Source organism: Chinchilla lanigera, unplaced genomic scaffold (genome assembly GCF_000276665.1).
Source record: "Chinchilla lanigera isolate Chin_1 unplaced genomic scaffold, ChiLan1.0 scaffold00025, whole genome shotgun sequence".
Classification (NCBI taxonomy): domain Eukaryota; kingdom Metazoa; phylum Chordata; class Mammalia; order Rodentia; family Chinchillidae; genus Chinchilla; species Chinchilla lanigera.
Window position 1 is genome coordinate 8,757,716 of NW_004955426.1, and position 15,205 is coordinate 8,772,920.

Consider the following 15,205-nt stretch of genomic DNA (forward strand, 5'->3'; position numbering starts at 1 on the left):
CCGTACTTTTCACTGCATTTTAGAAAAGAATTTGTGATCTCTATTTTATGATAGAAAACACTCCTCTCATGACCTATGTGCTGTTATAATTGTGAGCTTTTTTGCCAATAGAAGGGAAAATACTGCCAAAATGATAGACTTAATGTCCCATTCTTCTGCAACACAGAAAAAATAAGCTTAAACATAGATGGGCAGAAAGTTAAAATCCATAGTTCATAAAACAGAATGCTGTAGAATGAAAATGGACCATGAGCATGGTGTAAGAACCGATTTCAAAATTACTCCAAATTAAGTCGATCAAATTTAGTTGTCTAATGCATTCATCTTCTGAATACGCCGGGTGCTTCAGGAAGACCTGGTGCTTTCATCTCTTGATTCCAGCCTATTATTCCTCACAGTGTAGTCCACAGCACCACACACTGTACCGTGTTAACACTTTAATTATGTAATTGCTATGACTTTTTCTGGGTGCACACACGCCAGAATGAAGTAATATCATGCTGCTAAGTGCCTTGACCTTTCGGTCTTGTCAGGCTTTGCGGCTGAAAGCATATGTGGCTCTGGTAGCCTGTCATGCAGAGTAATGACAGAATAATCACTGAGCAGTGAAACCACAGCCTGTATGAAGTTAATCATGACCATTAATCTTCGGCACATTGTTCTGTTCTTTGGGGATGGGAGCTGTGACAGGAAGAGCTTTTATTTTGTTTACAGAATATAAATGAATCTCAAATCAGTTTCTCATGTTTTCAGTGGACTTGAAGAAGAAAAAAATTGTACATGTTAGCTAATTTGCAATGCATACGGTGTGAGATTAATAATCACTTCGATTGTGGAATGATGGCCTTTGTGTGGTGATTTCACTCACTGGATACATGTCTGTGTTGCCAATTGATTATTGAAGTCCTCAGCCCCAGCTATAGGAGAAAAAAAATTATAGTAAATCAATTTTCTGCTCAGCTTCCCTATTTAAAATAAATCACAGTCATGGTGAAACTAGAGAAACAAAAGTTTCTTTATTTTGAATCCCGGTGCTGCCTTTACTGCTGGCTCAACTGTGAGATTGCTGGCTATATATACTGACAGCTTGCAGCTTCTAAAGTGCCATTGATAATATTTCCTGCAAAGTTCAAGACAGGGTCCTGTGTGTTGAAACCAGGAATCAAGAGACCTTCTGACAAGACGTTTTTCACACCATGGCAAACAAGAAGGAGTTGTTTTATAAGAAGGTAGTGGAAGGTGTTGACTAGGACTTTTTGAGCTTTTGCAAAAGAGGTAAAGTATATGTTTTTAAAGTCAAGAGAATTTTGACTTTGTAAATATCTAAAGGAAAAGGTAATATCAGTCAACATTCTTACACAATAACCTAAAATATTAGATGGATTGTCCTAATACAGTGATCCTGTTTTTAAATGATATAATGTGTGTGAGTGACCAAAATGGAGGAGAAAATAAATATTTCCACTGGATTAAATTCATTCTGAAGGAAGTTCCAAATTATGGATAACTGCCTATTGGACGTCACAATAGTGAAAGAAATTTATAAATGTGACCAGAAAGGTTTCAATAGTGTTAACAAATTACCTTATAAAGTTACTGGTTTTGAGTTTCATTTGACATTGAAAGAGTTTTTAATATTCTCTTAAAGTATATCTGCTGTCTAGAAACTTTTCTGTTGTTGTTTTCATTTCAAAGAAGAAGTGTTACTTTCACATTAAATCTTGAATCATTAAATTATACCACTGAAATTTTGAAAGTTTGTTACTAAAATAGATTTTCTGGTAAAATGACAGGTAATAATAAAATGACAAAATTTACATGAATTTATTTGCTTTTTCTTTTATACAGTGAAGTTGACACAATGGAAAAATGCAAATAACATGGTATGGAAAGTAATTAAGATGTTAGATAAAATACTAATTGAACATAAATTCAAGATCCAATGAGGAGGTCTACATGGTACTATAGGTGCTGTACTGTGCTATAAACTGGAACTTAGTTGGTAAGCTAATCTTAAAAATAATATTGCTTGCTTCTTCAATATTCTGAAAAATGCTTTTCTATATAAGATAAGTAAGACACATAATTGAACTAATAAATTTAAGCTGCTCCTCTGTGGAATGATTTTTAAGTAGATGTCATAAGGAATATAATTTACAACCCAAGGTAACATCATTAGAAAGACAGCACAGCAGGGTGTTGCTATGCTCTTCCTTTCAGTAGAACCGTGAGAGAGGTAATTGCATAGAGTGATGAAGTGTAGTGTCAATATCTCTAGTTTTGCCTCCAAGGTTCAACATTAATTAGTTTTTCATCCCTGGAGAGGTTATTGACTATCTTAAAGTCCAGTTTTTATATATTTGTAAGCTATTTGGTAAATAGTAGGTAAATAGCTTTTTGTTGTTGTTGTTTTTGGTACTGGGAATTGAACTCAGGACCTTGCACTTGCCCAGCAGGTGCTTATGCCACTGAGCTATATCCCCAGCCCTAGTAGGTAAGTAATTAATGGCAAATAATATCTGTTATTATTACTGCTGTTATTAGTGAGAATAGAAAGAAGAGTGGTATACAGTAAGTGCTAAAGAAACATCATTTATTATTATTGGTATTAAGTGACAGGAGAAAATATGGACTAATTATAAAGGAGGCACATCCTGTTCTTGGGGTAAAGACTTCTGTTAACATTTTAGTTGCTATCATCAGCACTTGTATATGTGTACAGACACACACGTAGAATCACATGAGTACACACATACTAATGCCTACCATATATGCACGTAAATACACAAATATGTATATATATATAGTCAATATATATACATATATTTGCACTTTATGGAAAAAAGTGTAGTTGTGTTTTCATTAAAATGTTTAAATTCATCTGTAATTGCTAATTTTCAATTTTGCTCATTTTTTGGCATAGAACCTTTGTGAATTTAGCAAGAATTCCCAAACTTTATATTACTTTCAAATAGACTAGAAGTTAGAGAAAGGTCCATGGAGCTGTCAGATGCACATTATCTTTTATACATTTCATGTTTCAGATGAATTATCTCTTGATCACTAATACCTATGTGTAAGACTACCCAAAGGGGAGAAATGGAAGGTATTATAAGAAACGAATTATATAGACTACTATCTATTTATTCTAATCTTTCTACTTTATTGGTTTCATTTATTAGTTCTCACATCAGAAACAAGAATTAAATAATTAAGTCCAGCAAGTTTGCATTTTACCAAGTGTTCTTTTGTTGTCATGTGTATTCTTGTTGAACAACCATATAAAATTCAAGACAGAACCAATTTTGTCAAGATTTTTCAAGGTGATATATTCTTAGAATGCTAAAACCATTTTTATGTTACTTTTTTTGGTGAATATTATAAGAATAGAAGACTTCCATTTCTTTGTAATTGTTACTTTAAAGGACTAAGATTAATCATGTACGGCACATTTTGGAACATGTGTGGTTAGGTTTACTGCTAAACTTATGTCCGCCTTTGCACTGCCAGATTAGATTGTGGTCAAATGCATTACAACTAGAGTTGATAATTCAAAGAGACATTTCTAAACTGGGGAAGTGTTCACAAACACACATCATAGTTGGGAATGAGGTTAAAAAGTAAGTTGAGTTTAAATGCAAAACAAACATGAAATAAAATTATAGTACAAGAAAAGGTGTCAAAGACCTTTCAACCAAAATATTGTGAAAACAATTTATTTGTTTTCAACTCTTTTTCTTCCAGAACATACAGTGTCATTTTTCTACTATTGGGAAAGTTGAAATTGATACACCTATTATAACAGAGTGATAAGTCTTGATGGCTATGTTTTCTGACATGATCTGCCCATGTTTGATGGAGGATATTGTCATGGGTGTTCCCATTCATGCTCTTTATTTAAAGAGAGGACTCCAAAGACAGATCAGTGAACAAAAACTTGAGACTTGGTGAAACATTAACATGTTTTAAAAGTGAATGTATTTGGAAACATGAACTTATATCCATGGATTTTATATCTCTTAAAAAACAAAATTAATGAATGATGAAGGAAAACAATGGATATTAAAAGCCAAATGGTATGTACTGAAATTTTAAAAACAAATAAACGTCTAAGATTATGTTCAACTATCAAACCCTGTATAGGTGTGTATATTGATTGCATATGTTGTAGTAGAAAAGCTATATAAAGTAAGTCACAAATAACACTATAAGTAAAATGAAAATTCAAATCATTAAAGTTAATAGTATCAGGAGCTTTTATGGAAAAAAATTTGATACATTTGTGGGGGATGAGAAGCAAATCTAAATGTTTTTGTGTATGGTAGATTTATACAACTGTGTTTGTGTAACAGATTAATTTCCCTTATCCTGAATGGATGGAACCCATCGTGAACTCTTTCACAGTTGCTGGATATTGTTTGAGTTTTTACTTCACTTTGGAAGAATGTGGCTTTTCATTAAGGTGATCTCATACTTGTCTACCATGACAACAGTATTACTACGGCCAGTGCTATAAGAAATGAAGTCATTGCCATGTACATGTTATTACATCAGCATGGTAATAGTAGGATTTTGGAGTATTAAAAACATGGACATAATAGTTCTTTTTTGACCATCTTAAATATATATAAATTGTTCTCATGTGTGGTCCTATTGTATGTAGTGCTGTGGACTCAAGATAAAAGATTAAACACTGAGAAACTGTTCATTGTTCCAAAGGCAATTATACAAGTTTCTCGTGGATTTGAGAAATTTCCCATTATTATGGCTGTATCTCTAAAACTTTGATTTATTAATCCCCTTCTAAATATTACCTTGATTGGCTGAGATTATATATTTTAACAAGTACCCCAGATGTTTTACATAGAGCATTCACTGAGGATTCTGTGGAAAATATTAATTTAAAGTTTGCTTTTAAGCTTGTTAAAGTGTGTCAAATTATTAGTCCAAATACTAGGAAAACCTCAGTTAAGGTTGACTTTAGGGTAGAACATTTTTCACTCGGTAAATAAATTGCCACAGAATTTTGTCACAATATATTGCATAAGATACAAGTCTCTGTACAAAAATACAGGTTTATATGCCTCCATTTATACTCTCTGGAGAACCCTCAAGGGGCCTACTGCCTCCCACTGGAAGTTGGGCCTTGTGGACCCTCTTGAATGTGGCCTCCTTCTACTCTGTCAGACATTCGTTTCTTTAAGGCCCATTCATCCTCTGGTTCCATCTCAAAAGGTCACTCTTTGTGGGAAACATTTCTAATATTTCATATTAGATAAACTCCTCTGCAAAATCCTCACCTAGCAACACAGAAATTTCCACTTCAGCTGCAGTCACTTCAGTTTGATACTGATTCCCGGAGACCACCAAAAGCATCTGATTTCCACCCCACATCTGCAGTAGGATTATATGTTTCCTACAACTGGAGGTCATGGGCGGGCACATGACCCCATGACTTGGTTAACTGCTGAAAAGTGAGCAGAATCTAGCTATTAAACGTAGCAGAAGCTTTTAAAATCACCAATAAGTCATCCACTACCCTCACTTTCTCAGCATGCTGGCATGGCTCTACTAATTTGGCATGAATTTCAGGGTTCTAATGACATGAAACGAACACTAGACAAAAACTTGCAATATGTAACATGAGTTAAAAAGAAATCTTGTCATTTTAAGTCTCTGATATGTGGAAGTACTTTTTGGGGACAACATAAGGAAGGCTATTCTGACACATCCCAGGTGTTATTTTATATTTATGCAATCAATTATTCATTACTTGGTGACCATGCCTAATTATGATTATGGGATTATCTTAATTTTCACTCTACATAATGACCTTGATGCCTAGCATACAACCTGGTGTATTGCAATGACTCACGAACCTTCAATAGCAGATAGGATGACATGGAAACGGAAATTTGCAAATCAAATCAAAATCAAAACATTAAAAAGAGGATATGATCCTAAATTGTAATGGAGGGCTTCCTTTAAGCATAGAATCTCTTAAAAGTGGAAAAGGAAGATGGAAATGTGAGAATTTCACAACAGAAGGAGGTGAAATGGCCTCCCACTTGCTGGCTTTGGCAAGGAAGCAAAGGAGCCGCACAAAAAAGCATGTGGGAAGCCCGCAGATGACAGCAACTGGAATGCCCTCAGGTGCCAGGCAGAAAAGGACCTGGAGCTCCTGCTCTTCAGTTACAAAGATCTGAATTACACCACACGTTAAAAAAATAATTCCTAAAATAATGGAGACATCTTCTGCCTCAGAACATCCAAATAAAATGTAATCTGTTGGCACTTTCATTTTAATCCAGTGAGACCTATATTGGAATTATAGCAACTTTGTTTTAAAGACCAAAAATTTCTGAAAACTTTTTGTAGCAATAACTGATCCAAATATATGTCTTAAGATGTTACCCTCTAAAAACCAATAAATGATTGTGTAAAAACTATTAGGAGCAAATCTCATTATCTTACTAATATGAAATTTTAGCTATGAGATAAGATCTTTCCTAAAATATTTTTAATGGGTTCCCATTTCTTTGTTTTTTCTTATTATCTATTTATTTTTTGTTTTGTTTGTTTTGAGACAGGGTCTCACTATGCAGTTCAGGCTGGCCTTAAGCTCACTTTGTAGCCCAAGCTGGCCTCAAACTTGCATCGATCCTTCTGCCTCAGCCTCTCGAGTGCTGGGATTACAGACCTGTGCAACCATGCACAGCTTCTTATTCTTTAAAGATAAATCTTTATTGTCTTCTTTCTAAGATAGTTACACTTGAAAGATGCTTGAGCAAAGATTTTCCTTGGTGTTTAATTTGCTCTGGATTTTTACAGAGGTGTCAAAATTCACTAACTATATTTTTACTCCTTCAAAGGCAAGTTCTTCAGCACCTCCCTAACCAACATGTGCTAGTTCTATCAGCAAGGATTTAGTTTGACTACTCAGAGTGCAGTCTGTAATTGCCCTTCTACATTTTATGCACGAGCCTATCTCTGATTTTCCCAACTGTTAATGAAAACAGAAAGAAGCTCTTGTCCTATTTTGAACACCAGCTTTCTCACATGCTGATCTCTGCTTCTAAGAGAGCATCTTTGTTTCAAGTACTACACAGAAAGGGTGACAGTTATTTCTTCCTCAACACCCTATTCCGTGTGACTGTATGTTCTCCACAGATAATATATTTTTAAAGTCCTCAAACTTTAGCTGTTTTAATGTACAAATTGTGGTCAGTTTCTTAAAGGGACCAAAAATGTGTAAATCTATGAATAAGTGGGATGAAATCAGAGTTGCTCAAATTATCTCACTGAATTTTCCAGGAACGACCATCAGTTAGAAGGGTGTTTGCCAAGATTTGCTGAGAAATGATGAAAATAAACATTGCACGTGCACACACACACACACGCACACATACCACACACACGTTTTCAGAAAATTTATGCAAATTTAAAGCATTTACCTTTTTCTTGACTATAATTTTATACTCAGTACTTACTGTGACAAAATAATAATGTACTGACACATCAGGGCTTCAAATGTTTCAAAATAGAATATAAAAAATTAGATTTAAGATGTAGCAAATTAATTAAAATAATGTCTCTATAAAAGCTTTCATCTTAGTTTTCTGCATATTAATATTATAAAATTTAATTTTCTCAAAATGAAGCCCCTATTTGAATATTATCTTAAATTATTTTTTCCTACTCATCAGGACTCCGTTGCAGTGTTTCCTGACATGTATTACACTTGTTAGTATGCTGTGTTACTTTTAAACTGTACTATCCTATTTTCAGAAATTTATAAACATCTATCTTTGTCTCTCTTTATTCTATGGAAAATATGCAATCTATGTAATAATTCTGAAAATGTTTTCTTTTTCTTTAAGAGAAAGCTTCACATCATGTTATTGTATATTCCTGGAAGTTCTGCATAGTCCTTCTTATTAAACATGCTACTCTGCTGGTAATTCTTAGTTGCATAAGCTTGAGCCGGGCACTGCACTATGTGTGGAATTCTTCGGCATTGCCACTGAATATCATTGTCACTCTGCCCCTGTGACCAAAACAGGATTTCTTCACACAAATTAAGAAGCACAAAACAAGAACAAAACCCAGAAGCAATAGTTAATGTGCATTAGCCACATTATAATTGTATATAATTTTATTTTAAAAACATACCTGGGAATAGAAACTCCATAGATTACAAGGAATCCTGGTAAAATACTCTATTAATCATTCTCATAAGAATACTGACTATGAACTAAATGCTCCAACTGCAGCATGCTAGTCATGGAAAATAAAATTCCACTAGATGAACAATGTTAACTGTTGTAATTCATCAGGAAAACTTATTAATTGTGCTGTGGTACTCAAATTGCATACCTCAGTGGACAGAACAACCAAGCTGTTTCTTCAAATACCCAAACTGGTAGAGGCACTCTGTATTACTTAACAGGAAAAATTGTGATTTGAACATAATCATTCTTTTTGATAACTATTATCTTCTACACCCTACTTTACTGGACAAAAGCTACATCAATATTCTTCTTTCCTGCACTCCTAATGAATGACAGAATTAACACTAAAGCTTTATTTTTATCCTTACATTTCTTCTTTTACAATTATGTTCCAGTGTCTCCTATAATATATAATGTGCCAGCAACTGTGTCACTAAGATTTGGACAAACATTTGCACTGGACAGATATTTCTTGTGGAATCTCACTCCAAGTAAGCACCACCTTTTTTCATACATTTTGCGAAGTTCCTCTTTCAGTAAAGGGTTTAGAAAATATTCTTGGTGAAGTGATAACAAATTTATTGAACTGCTTGAATTAGACAATTTTGATTTAACTACTACTAAATTCTGTTGTTAAAGTTCCCATAGGTGACGGACCGGTGCCCATGAAACTTGTTGTACAAAGCAGGGAGTGGCCCAGGTTTGATCTGAACCCATATTCTGTGTATTTCCCTTCACCACAGAGATATGCTCAAGTCTTGCCTATGTTGCAAAGCCAGCCTTTCAAAAGCCAAGCCTGTTAGATCACCTCTTCTAATGTTCTACATCTTCAAAGCTTGCAAAGACATTTTACAGTCTTTCTCCTTCCTCAGGCCCTATCCATTCTGAGGTCACTCAAATCTTGCTTTTGTCTTCAATCTGTGTCAGGCTACATATTCACAGGAATAAATCTAATGGACAAATTTTAAACAGTGTCACACTTGACATTTCCACCACAGATCACCCTTTGGGGTCATGTTTTTATGCTGCAGTTTGATTTTTTGAAGAGATTGTAACCATTTTCCCCATTCTTCATGGTCTCCTAGAACTTTCCATTTTCTCCATGAAGCGACAGAATCTCACACAACTTTAATTTGGACGGTTTTGTGACCAACAGAACCTTTCAAAGGTAGCACTGTGCGGCTTCTGGGGTTAGGTCATAGAGGGCCGGCCACATTCACAGCTAAGCACTGAACATTTACATCAAGGCCCCCTGCTACCAGGCATGTGGCCCTATCACTGGACCACACCTCACAGTGAGGCCACACAAATACTTATGAGAGATTCTACAGACAGTGCTTGAGATGAAAGATCTTCAACTGAGTGATAGTGCTGATGTTCTCTAAGATCATGTAAGTGTAAGCCCTAAACCTCAGTGGGATGGGTTTAAACCCTTTGAGGTGTAAATTTTAGGAAAGAACATCAAGTTAGAGTCTTAACATTGGACGGAGAGTCCTGACTAGACCAGAGTATATTCCTTCCTTCTCTGTCTCTGGGCCTCTCTGTCTCTGTCTGTCACTCTCTCTCTCACACACATGCACACATACATGCACACACACACCTATAGTGATACCACATTTATAGGCCAGGAAGCCATCATGAATCCAAACTTCTTATTCCTGGATCTTGCACTTACCAGACTTCAGAACTCTGAGCAATGCATCTCACCTGTTTAATCACCCACCCCCTGTAGTATTCTGTTAGATCAGCCAAAGATCAGATCGCCCAAAGTCACAAAGCCAAATATTTTACAGATTCATAACAAAGAAACCTGAAGAAATACTGGGGTGATTATCATTATTTGGGGTACATTGACCCAATCTGTTATAAATAACTGGGACAATCCCTCAGATCTTCTCCACTTTCTAGGCATTACTGTTGAAAATAGCTTCTAGTCTCTCCACGTTATTTCTCAGTCTATTTTGCTATTACTCACAAATAATCTGATTTTTAATGGTCATGTTTTCTGTGGCAGTATCCTGAGATCATTTTAGGTAGTGTCATGGATTCCTCTGTCTCATACATATGATGGTTATACCCCGATTTCTCCTGAAGAACCAGGCTAATTTCCCAAAGGTCTTTATTATTTGCATATACATTCTCCCACTTATCTCAAATATAACAACAGTTCAGAGAAAACTATCATTTGCCTCACTTTTTGATTATTCTCTCTTTTTTCCAAGTGAAATTTCTGTATCCAGTTTCTAAAGCCTAAAATTATACAAAATAATCTTTTCTCTTGTATTACTTCACATCAACACCACACACTGTAACAAGTCACTGACTTGTGATTTTTCTAAGGGGTGTCTCTACCTTCTGGAGCTCTCTCACCAGAACAATATGGTATAGTTGAAGGAAACGTTGCACTTCATTGTCTATAGGAGAATTACAAAGGTATTCAAGTTAAATTAAGCTTGTCTCATATTGTCCAAATAGACCAATGCTAAAAATATTTGTACCCCACTCATTGAAGTCTTCAGTTGATCAAAAAAGACTTTCAATTTACAAAGAAAAGCACTGATTAGGAAATAAATATTTTGAATGGAATTCTTCAATATATAGACAATACTATAATTTAAAAAATATTTACTTTGCAAAAACATCAAATTTAGAGGCTGATCACTTTGAGAAGCTTTAATTCTAGATACATCATCCCTAGATGACTGGTCACTGCTTTTATTATGAATATCATATAAAAGAACTTTCTGTAATAGCTTGCTCCTAAGTGTTCCAGGAGCATGCTTTACATGACCTTGGCAGAAAGTTCTCTTAGCATAGAGTGGAGATCATTTTCTCACTCTCTTCTGTGTATCCTTATAGCAACAAATGCTGAGGTTAAAATTTAGAAGATGCTAAAAATGTTGTTGCAAAACTAATCTATCAATGAAATATCACAATGAAATATTCATTTCATCCTTGAAAACAGCTGGTTTTCTTAAGTGTGATGATTTCAGGTAACTTGTAATCAGTTTTGACTGGGAATATCAGAAAATATTACCTATTAATGGAAGGATGAATTGTCATAAAACATATATCATGTATAATGAAACCAATTTCGTAGAACATGTAAAAATGTCAAGAACTGAAAAAATCCAAGACAATGACCATACATAGAGAAAATGGAAGACAAAATGGAAGGGAAGAAAACAAAAATGAAAATACATATGATGTAGGTTGAGTAGAAACATGATGGGGAATATATATATCATCAAAAGGAGTTTTGAGAAATACCATACTGAGGAACTTTCATTCTCAAAAATCTCAATATATTGCTTGTAAGCTACAAGAGCGAACCAAATGTCTTTATAAACAGAAATGTTACACCTCAAGTTAGTGTTGCATCCTTCCTCTTTCACTGAGAATACCAAATCTGCACCATTCCATTGAGTGCTTACCAAAAACATTTTAAGAGCAACGTGAGAAAACAAGGTTCAAAGCAGAGTGACTGGGATGATGAGAGACTGCATGAAGACAGATGGGACAAATGAGGAGAATATGTGCTAAAATATTAGAAACTTGAGGCATTAATGAAGGGGAATTTCTAAGGCCAAGGAGTAGAAATTACAGACACATAAACTCTGACGTAAAGAATGTCATAAAGATGAGACGTGTTTTATTCACCTTCCGTTCCCTGGAGCTGTTCAATGAAAAGAAAGTGCTAGCACTTGGAAGACTCTTCATTTCCTTATTGTCACAATTTAACATTCAAGCCTTCACAACCCAATTAGGGTAAATGGAACCTAATAGCAGCCTCCTTCTCTGCCCACATACACATTAGTACCACTTAAGGAGAGTGAATCGTTTTATAAAAAAAGCCTTTGGCCTTTAGTTCACTTGTTTCATTTTCTGTTTGTTTGTTAGACTTGACTTTTGGAGAAGAGAGACCATGGTAGAGACAGGTGCAGAATGCTAAGTAAGAACAACTTGGCATTCTCTTAAATAATGTAAAAAGGTGAGTGAGCTGGAATAATAATCCAGGAAGAACAAGATAAACCTCGGAGATACCATGAAACCAAGCACTACATGTAATGAAGGGTTAGGGTAAAATCTCTGGTGAGTTGATGGAAAAGTGTTGCACACAGCAGTGTCTCAGTGCTGAGGTTTGCAGTGCTTCTGGGATGTACCATGTCTTCTCTCTGTCCTCAAGCTTGAAGTAAACCTACTGTTCACGGAGAAGGACTTATGAGAGAGCTGTTACATTTTTATTTTACTTGGAAATGCTCAGAGGGAACTGCACATTTTTCAAGAAGAGATACAGATTAAATCTGGAAGCAAGCAATTTTGAAGAAAAAAAGGATTTGAGGGCCAGAGAGAGAGAGACAGAGACAGAGACAGAGACAGAGAGAGAGACAGAGAGAGAGGATGTCATCATGTGGGCTTGTTGCTTATTCAGGATTCATAGAAGTCCTATAGGAGATATTATGCCCCTTATTGCCTGAAATCATGAAACAAATTTGTTGATTTCAAATAAATCTAATTTAATAAGGAACAGGAATCCTCAGTGGTTATTTGATGTATGCATTCCATCTGTTCTAATTTTCCAAACCTTATCAGACCACTTAACCTTAAGATATCTCATCTCTGTCTGAGCTCCAATTAACATGTATCATGTACTGTTTAGCACTGCACTTTACTATCTTCTGTTGTCCTTCTTTTTGATGGAGTAGAGACTGAGGCTAAGACCTTCATCCTGGGCTACAACCCTAGCCCTTTTAAAATATTTTCTTTTTAATTTTGAAACAGGATCTTACTAAGTCACTACATCAGTAAGGGGCTTACATACTTATGTAGGAGCAAATATATGATCCTCCTGCCTCATCTTCCCAGAGTGCTGGGGTTACAGGAACAAATCACAGTAACTGGCTGTACTTTACCATCTTGAATACTCATTTAACTAAGGCTGTATTATTTACATTTCCATCAGCTTATATCCTAACACGAGAAATAGCTATAAGCTGAAAAAAAGTCAAGCTGTGCTCTTTAAGACACTGTGAGTCTATACACCACCCACCTCAGTTCCTCCCCAGGTTGACACTGACCAAATGTTCAGTGCCTTGGTAAATCTCCATACAAAGTGAGAATCATTGTTCATAATACAAGTAGATTAATTCTTACAAAAAACTGGAATTTTCACCTCCTAAATGTTTTGACTATCTTTCACAATGTTGTTAGATGAAAAGAAAATATTTGTTCCAAATTAGATAAGAAAATAAAATCAGAATTGTAGTAAAATATAGGGCTTAACAGAGAAAATTATGAAATTATGTCACATATACCATCATACAAACTTAGATGCTTACTTGGGTGTTGAGCTCATCATCCAACGAATAGCATAATAACATTTTCATTCCCAGAGGCTAATATAAAGATCAAGTCAGATGACGCATGTATCTAGATGTGAAAGGGTCACATATCTGACTCAAAAATTTTAGTTGTTTAATTGGATAATTGAATGTCTTCCTTGTGATTCATATAACAAGCTATTCTTTCATGTATGCTTATGTTTGAAATGCTACGGAAAATAATGTAGCACTCATTTTAAATTAAAAAAAAACCACTAAGTTTTTAGCAATTGAGTGTTAATTTATGAAATTTATTTTCTAAATAAATGCTTTTACTTTCTAATAATGAAAAATATGTGAACTGTAAGTCTGAAATACACATATTTGGTGTTTGAGTTCACATTTTCCATATTGGAATGTTATTTAACTTATTTTTCAACTCAGTTTACATAAAGTGTTTACAGAAATAAATACATCATATACCCCATAGCCTGTTTCAAGGGTCAAATGCAATAATATATGTGAAACACATAGCTCATAACACTTAATATGTCCTCAACAAGGGTAGCTATTGGTTTTATTGATGGATTAATTATTAATGCCATTTAAAAATAATCACAACTACAACAAATTCTCATTTCAATCGCTTAAGAAAACATAGAAATACATGAAAAATATTAAAGTAAATATTAAATTTATACCTAATAAAAAATTAGAAATCACTCTCTAAGTACATACAAGATCAGCTTTAAAGCCTTCTATAATAGTTTGATGTCTAAACATTAACATCTCCACTGCAAGGCAAAGAGCTCAAAAGTTGGTTACCTGACTCTCCAAAGGTAGTAAAATTAATTGCGGAGATATGCAGGCTGCTGATTCACTTGATTATATGTTACTGCCTAGGGTGTGAAATTTCCCTGCCAGATCCGTTGCCTAAAGGCGCTTTGGCTGATTCATCACCTGTCCCACTCAGAGGGTTGATCATTGTAAATGACTTTATTGACCCGTAGCTTGGTTCAGCATCATATGCTCCACTGAACCAAGCAATAAACAGCTGCTAAGTGCAGGTGAGAAGGCATCCTGGAACAATTCAAGGACTGAATCAGCAGACTCTCCTGGCCACTAAGCACTCCTGCTGTCACAGATTTCAGATTTTCTTGTGTGACAGTTTTGTTTTTTAAAGGGACTGTCCCTAAAATAACACATCTTTTTAGGGCTCCTTTGCCTTTTAGATACTTATAGGGGACACTATTTTCAGAACTCTTATGCTAAATATTTGCCTTACTAGTCATAGTTATGATACATTTTTAATGGCTTATAATTTGTCAGTGGAAATCTCAAAACACATGGAAGTTTTATAAAAAAGTATTTTTAAGGGTTTGAATAATATTGGAGGAATCACCAAATAACTTTAAACAGTTAAAAGAAAGAAAACAAACATCCATGAAGAGGCAGAGCTAATCCAAAAGCACAGAAATCCAGAATAGAAATTTAGCTTTTGCAAGTTCTTTCTAGCAAGTAACCCTATCAGATTCTCCCAGTTAGAAATACCCTGAGTGGGGCTGGGGATTTAGCTCAGCGGCAAAAGCGCCTGCCTGGCAAGCGCAAGGTCGTGAGTTCGGTTACCGGTACCGGAGAAAAACCAAAAAAAAA